The 6,636-nt window shown below is 47.0% G+C and overlaps 1 pseudogene; it reads right to left on the bottom strand.

The window, feature by feature from the left end:
* Positions 1–1,249: 1,249 nt before the first annotated feature.
* LOC122942010 lies at positions 1,250–6,275 on the bottom strand (annotated as a pseudogene).
* Between the last annotated feature and the right edge of the window lie 361 nt (positions 6,276–6,636).

Below are 6,636 nucleotides of genomic sequence, written 5' to 3'. Positions count from 1 at the left end.
CATCTTGCTTCTCAGCAGCTGAAGAATCTAACGCTGGCCACATCAGTGAGTTAAAATCCCCCATGACTAATAAGGAACCTAATTTAAGACCTGAAATGATGCTGAACAGTTTGCGGACGAATTTCAAAGGCCCCTTATTTGGCGCATAAAGTGCAACTAATGTAAATGGGATATTATTTATCTCACATATTAAGATAATATACTGCCCCCCCCCCCCGTATCTATTCTGGAGTCAACCAACTTAAATGCCACAGAGTCCCTTATGGCTATTGAAACTCCTCTCTTTATCTTATCCTTCATAGTGGATGAGAAGACATGCGGATATTTTTTGTGTTTAAGTCTATATGCGTCAGCTGTATCCAAGTGCGTCTCCTGCACACACAGGACATCTGAGTTATCCATTAACGCATTTTTCCACAGCTGAGACCTTTTAAAAGGACTGTTAAGCCCCCTTGCATTAATGGTAGTAAACTTAATCACCATTTTGACAGTAGTAATAGAAGCTAAACAAAATGAAGCTAAACAAAATGAGCCCCAATTCCAAATTCCCGATAACTTCCAGTAAGCCTTGAGTGCAGTGTGCCTGCTTATTGTGCGTACATAGACCTGGACCATGGTACATAAAAAATACAAAAAAAGTAAACAAATAAACCTCAACTGTTCCATATCTGGACATCAACAACATTACGTCCTAGAGGGGATGTAATAACCACCTACGGCCGTATAAGCCTAACTGTGACACAGTATCTGCGTAGTTGGAATTAAAGAAGTTAAGTCCTCTACCACTGCATAGAACCCCTTCAAGTATCCGGAGCACGTCCTCTTGTCACTTCAGACCATTCGCCATCCAACTTCGCCGGTGAAGGAGCCTTGGACCTTTGAGAACTGGTTGGTGACAGATTCCAATTGTCCAGCAAAGACACAGCTTCATCCACTGTTGACGCCACAAATTTCCTGCCTCTATATGAGATAAGCAGTTTTGCCAGGAACCCCCATCTGTATTGAACGCCATGATGGCGAAGAGTTTTGGCCGCTTCTTGGAATTCTCTCCTCTTTGCAAGAGTAGCTGACAGATCTGTATACAGGGATACCTCTTGAAATCTCTCAGGTAAGTTAGGGTTTTCTCTGGCAGCCGCCATTATTCTTTCCTTTACATGGTAAAAAGTGATCCTGCGCCAAAACATCTCTTGGCACCTCAGCTGGAAGACTTTTGGGCTTGGAGATCCTATGAGCCCTATCAATATATAGCTCAGATTGCGACACAGTCTGGTAGTAAGGCCACAAACAGATCCGTTAGAAAAACGTGTAGTTCTTCTTGCTTAACCGTCTCTGGAATACCGCAAAATCGGATATTGTTTCTACGGGAACAGTCCTCTAAATCAATTACTTTCGCTCTCAAAAACTTTAGCGCTTCTTCTTTTTCGTTCTGTGTATCCACAAGATCATTGTGCGCTCTGGCAAACTCCGCCATTTTGTTCTCTAAATGGGACGTTCTGTGACCCACAGCCATTATCTCTCTCTGTAAAGGCACTAGCATTTCTTTAATGTCCGCTTGTAGGGACTTCCTCAGATCCCCCATCAGTATAATAAGCATTGATTCAGTAAGGGGATTATCCCCACTTCTAGCCCCAGACAATAAAAGGTGTTCCTCCTGATATTTCATCAGGGCTGACCTGCTCTGTGCCTCTGGGCTCCCGCTCTGGGCCTGCCACACGTTGTGCTGCTGTCCCCCAGCTCCAGTGATCAAGGCTGCATTACCTGCATTCTGTGTGCCGATGGATTCATTCTGTGCTGTATTCAGCCGAATCGCAGGTGACCCGATGCTCGCCTGTAGCGAGGAAGAGGTTGCCGGGCTCATGTGAGTAAGCTCAGCCGCGGTGCGCAGGGCCACGCTTCCATCTGCGCCATCTTGACTGCCGCTTACCGGGAAGAACTCGGTGAGTTTAGAAGATGCCGGCTTCTTTTTAGGCTTCACCATCCTTCCCCCACGCTGTCTCCTTCTTCTTCGATGTTTAGAACACCAGATGTCTCTAAAAAATTGCTATGAGCCGCTATATAGGCTTAATGGCACCGGAGCTCAGCTAGTGTGCGTCTTGCTCCATGCGCCGCCGGCCACGCCCCCCCGATTTTTTCCTTTTTGTTTCTTTATTACTCCCAGAAAACTGCCTGAATCTCCTAGAGGGACAAACATTTGCCAAATGATTTATACCTCCACAACAAACACAAACCTTTCCATGCGGGCTGAATCTTCTATTGTCAGAGGCAATCAACCCCAGCTGCATGGGCTCCTGCTCAGAAGGGGCTGACAGCGACTGAGACCCCTGCGCATAGAATGAGACCGCTACACTGTCCTGGGACTGAGTATGACAGGAAGGAGAGATCTCTCCTCTCTCTCTAAGACGCCTGTCAATACGAACGGCCTGAGACATAGCAGAGTCCAAGGAGATAGGCCTCTCATGAAAGGCAAATGCATCTTTCAATCCCTCTGAAAGACCATGGCAAAATTGACTTCGGAGTGCAGCATCATTCCAACCAGTATCAGCTGCCCATCTCCGAAATTCTGAGCAGTATATCTCTGCGGATTGTTTACCCTGGCATAACAGACGTAGTCTAGACTCAGCCAAAGCAACACGATCCGGATCATCATATATCTGACCCAGGGCTAAAAAGAAATCATCCACTGAACGGAGGGGCCGTGCCCCCACTGGCGGCGAAAAGGCCCACGGCTGAGCGTTACCCCTGAGCAGCGATATAATGATCCCCACCCTCCGTTCCTCATCACCAGAGGAATGGGGAAGAAGGCGAAAATGGAGTTTGCAAGCCTCTCTGAAACGCACAAAATTCTCACTACCCCCGGAGAGCGTATCCGGGAGCGAGATCTTAGGCTCAGAACAAACTCCATGAACGCAAGCTGAACCGGTCACTAGAAACGGAGAAAGAGTCTTACGGAGATCAGCTACCTCCAATGAAAGACCCTGGAAACGTTCAGTCAAAATTGAAACCGGATCCATGCTTGAGACGGTTTTGGCGGCTTATAATGTCACGGAAGGTGTACAGGAAACAAGACAATGCAAAATGAATATATGACTCACTGGATCCAAAACTAAGGAACAAAAGGGAGACCCCTGCATCAGACCTGGCACTCTCCCTGTCTGCTCAGCCTATGCGAAAATCCCAATGGTGGATGATCGCATATCCACGTACCTCGACTATATACCACCTGAACACCCTACAATAGTGAGGGGACACGACCACCGGCTCCCTACACTAGACACGGAGGGAGTCAGGGTCACCTGGGATCCAGCAAACAGAAAATCACAAATAAATGTACAGCACTTATCTTGTAGAAGGCTGGAAAATAGGATCAGCATGCACACACACTCCAGGAAGTTGTATAAGCCGCACACTAATGCATTATGGGGAGGAATTTAAAGGGATGCAATCAGTCCAACTACAAGACAGCTGAGAGAGGCTAACGAGATGAGGAACTGAAATTCAAAACAAAGAAAACTCAAGGAGGAGGTTTTGAAAGGCTTCTGTCAGAGCTTCTCAGCTGTCTGGTTGTGACAGTACCCCTCCCTCTACGAGTGGACTCCGGACACTCAGAGCCCACCTTCTCAGGCTGGGACCTATGGAAAGCCCTGATGAGACTAGTGGCCTTAATGTCCGTCACTGGGACCCACATCCTCTCCTCAGGACCATAACCCTCCCAATGAACGAGGTACTGGAGAGAACCGCGGACAAGACGAGAATCCACAATCCTAGAGACCTGAAATTCAAGATTCCCATCAACCATAATCGGAGGAGGAGGCAAAGGAGAGGGTACAATGGGTGGAACATAAGGTTTCAATAAGGACTTATGAAAAACATTATGGATCTTCCAAGTCTGAGGAAGATCAAGACGGTAGGCAACAGGATTGATGACAGACAGGATTTTGTAAGGCCCAATAAACTTAGGACCCAACTTCCAGGAGGGAACCTTCAATTTGATATTCTTGGTAGACAACCACACCAGATCACCAACATTCAGGTCCGGACCAGGCACACGTCTCTTATCTGCCACACGCTTATATCTCTCACTCATGCTCTTTAGATTATCCTGAATCTTTTGCCAAATAGAAGACAACGACGAGGAGAATCTGTCCTCATCAGGTAAACCAGAAGACCCCTCTCCTGAGAAAGTCCCAAACTGCGGATGAAACCCATATGCACCAAAAAATGGTGACTTATCAGAGGACTCCTGACGACGGTTATTTAAAGCAAACTCAGCAAGGGACAAAAAAGAACACCAATCCTCCTGATTCTCCGCCACAAAACAGCGCAGATATGTCTCCAGATTCTGATTGACGCGCTCTGTCTGGCCATTCGACTGCGGGTGGAAAGCAGAAGAGAATGACAACCGAACCCCCAAGTGAGAACAGAAAGCCTTCCAGAATCTGGAAAAAAACTGCGTGCCCCTATCAGAGACTATGTCTGAAGGAATACCATGCAATTTGACAATGTGATCAATAAATGCCTGCGCCAGCGTCTTAGCATTGGGCAAACCAGGAAAAGGGATGAAATGCACCATTTTGCTAAAATGGTCCATCACCACCAGAATCACAGTCTTCCCCGAGGAATGAGGCAGGTCCGTTATGAAGTCCATGGACAGATGTGTCCAAGGACGGGAAGGAATGGGTAAGGGAAGGAGAGGACCTGATGGCCGTGAATGAGGGACTTTGGCATGAGCGCAAGTCTCGCAAGCAGCCACAAAACCCTCAACCGACTTACGAAGCGCAGGCCACCAGAATCTCCGAGCGATGAGATCCACTGTGGCTCTTGCCCCCGTGTGCCCAGCAAGGACAGTATCGTGGTGTTCCTTAAAAATCTTGTGTCTTAAAGCGAGAGGCACAAACAACCTCCCAGGAGGACAAAGATCAGGAGCCTCTGACTGGGCTACCTGCACCTCTGCCTCCAATTCAGGAAAAAGAGCAGAGACCACCACACCTTCAGCCAAAATGGGACCCGGGTCTTCAAAATTCCCACCTCCCGGGAAACAACGTGACAGGGCATCTGCCTTCACATTCTTAACCCCAGGGCGGAACGTGACAACAAAATTAAACCTTGAAAAGAACAAAGACCATCTGGCCTGTCTCGGGTTCAGACGCTTGGCTGACTCCAAGTAGGCCAGATTTTTATGGTCAGTAAACACGGTAATAGGGTGTCTGGCTCCCTCTAGCCAATGGCGCCATTCCTCAAAAGCCAATTTGATGGCCAACAACTCCCTATCTCCCACATCGTAATTTCTCTCTGCGGAGGAGAGTTTCTTCGAGAAAAAGGCACACGGTCGCCATTTGGCAGGAGAGGAACCCTGAGACAAGACCGCACCCACACCCACCTCAGAAGCATCAACCTCAACTATGAAGGGTAGTGAAATATCAGGTTGTAACAAGATGGGAGCGGAAGCAAAACTCTCCTTGATATTAGAAAAGGCCTTACGCGCCTCTACCGACCAGGACGAAAAATCTACCCCTTTCTGGTCATATCAGTGAGTGGTTTAACAACAGAAGAATAATTCAAAATAAACTTCCTGTAATAATTGGCAAAGCCCAAAAAACGCATCAGCGCCTTCTGATTCTCAGGAAGCTCCCACTCTAGCACAGCGCGGACCTTCTCGGGGTCCATGCGAAAACCAGAAGCGGAGAGAAGAAACCCCAGAAATTGAATTTCTGGAACCGCAAACACACATTTTTCCAGTTTCGCGTATAATTTATTCTCCCGCAGGATGAGCAAGACCTGACGTAAGTGTTCCTTATGAGTTTTGAAATCAGGAGAAAAAATCAAAATGTCATCCAAATACACTAATACAAATTTTCCATTAAATGATAAAAAATGCTGTTCACGAAATGCTGAAAAACGGCTGGGGCATTCATCAAACCAAAAGGCATAACCAAATTCTCAAAATGGCCCTCAGGGGTATTGAAGGCCGTCTTCCATTTGTCTCCTTCTCTGACCCTGACCAGGTTGTATGCCCCTCTTAGATCTAATTTGGAAAAGACTTTAGCCCCAACAATCTGGTTAAACAGGTCCTGGATCAGAGGAAGCGGATAAGGGTCACGAATAGTGATACTGTTCAGCTCCCTGAAATCCAGACAAGGTCTTAAAGAACCATCTTTTTTCTTAACAAAGAAAAAACCAGCAGCAACAGGTGACTTCGAGGGTCGTATGTGTCCTTTTCTCAGACTCTCAGAGATATAAGCACGCATAGCGACCCTTTCAGGTTGGGAAAGATTGTATAAACGAGATTTAGGCAGCTTGGCGCCTGGGATGAGATTAATAGGGCAATCGTACTCCCTGTGCGGGGGCAAATCCTGAACTCCACTCTCAGAGAAGACATCCGAAAATTCAGAGAGAAAAGGTGGTACAGTCTTAGTAGAAACCTCAGAAACAGATGTCGTGAGGCAATTCTCTCTGCAAAAGTCACTCCAACCATTTATTTGCCTCGCTTGCCAATCAATGGTGGGGTTATGTTTAGTGAGCCAGGGTAGCCCCAACACAAGAGGAGTAGGTAATCCGCTAAGGACAAAACATGACACATCCTCAACATGAGCATCACTCACAATTAAACGGATATTGTGAACTATGCCCTTTAATGAT

The sequence above is a fragment of the Bufo gargarizans genome, chromosome 6 (genome assembly GCF_014858855.1).
Source record: "Bufo gargarizans isolate SCDJY-AF-19 chromosome 6, ASM1485885v1, whole genome shotgun sequence".
Taxonomy (NCBI): Eukaryota; Metazoa; Chordata; class Amphibia; order Anura; family Bufonidae; genus Bufo; species Bufo gargarizans.
This window is presented reverse-complemented; position numbering and strand designations above follow the sequence as displayed.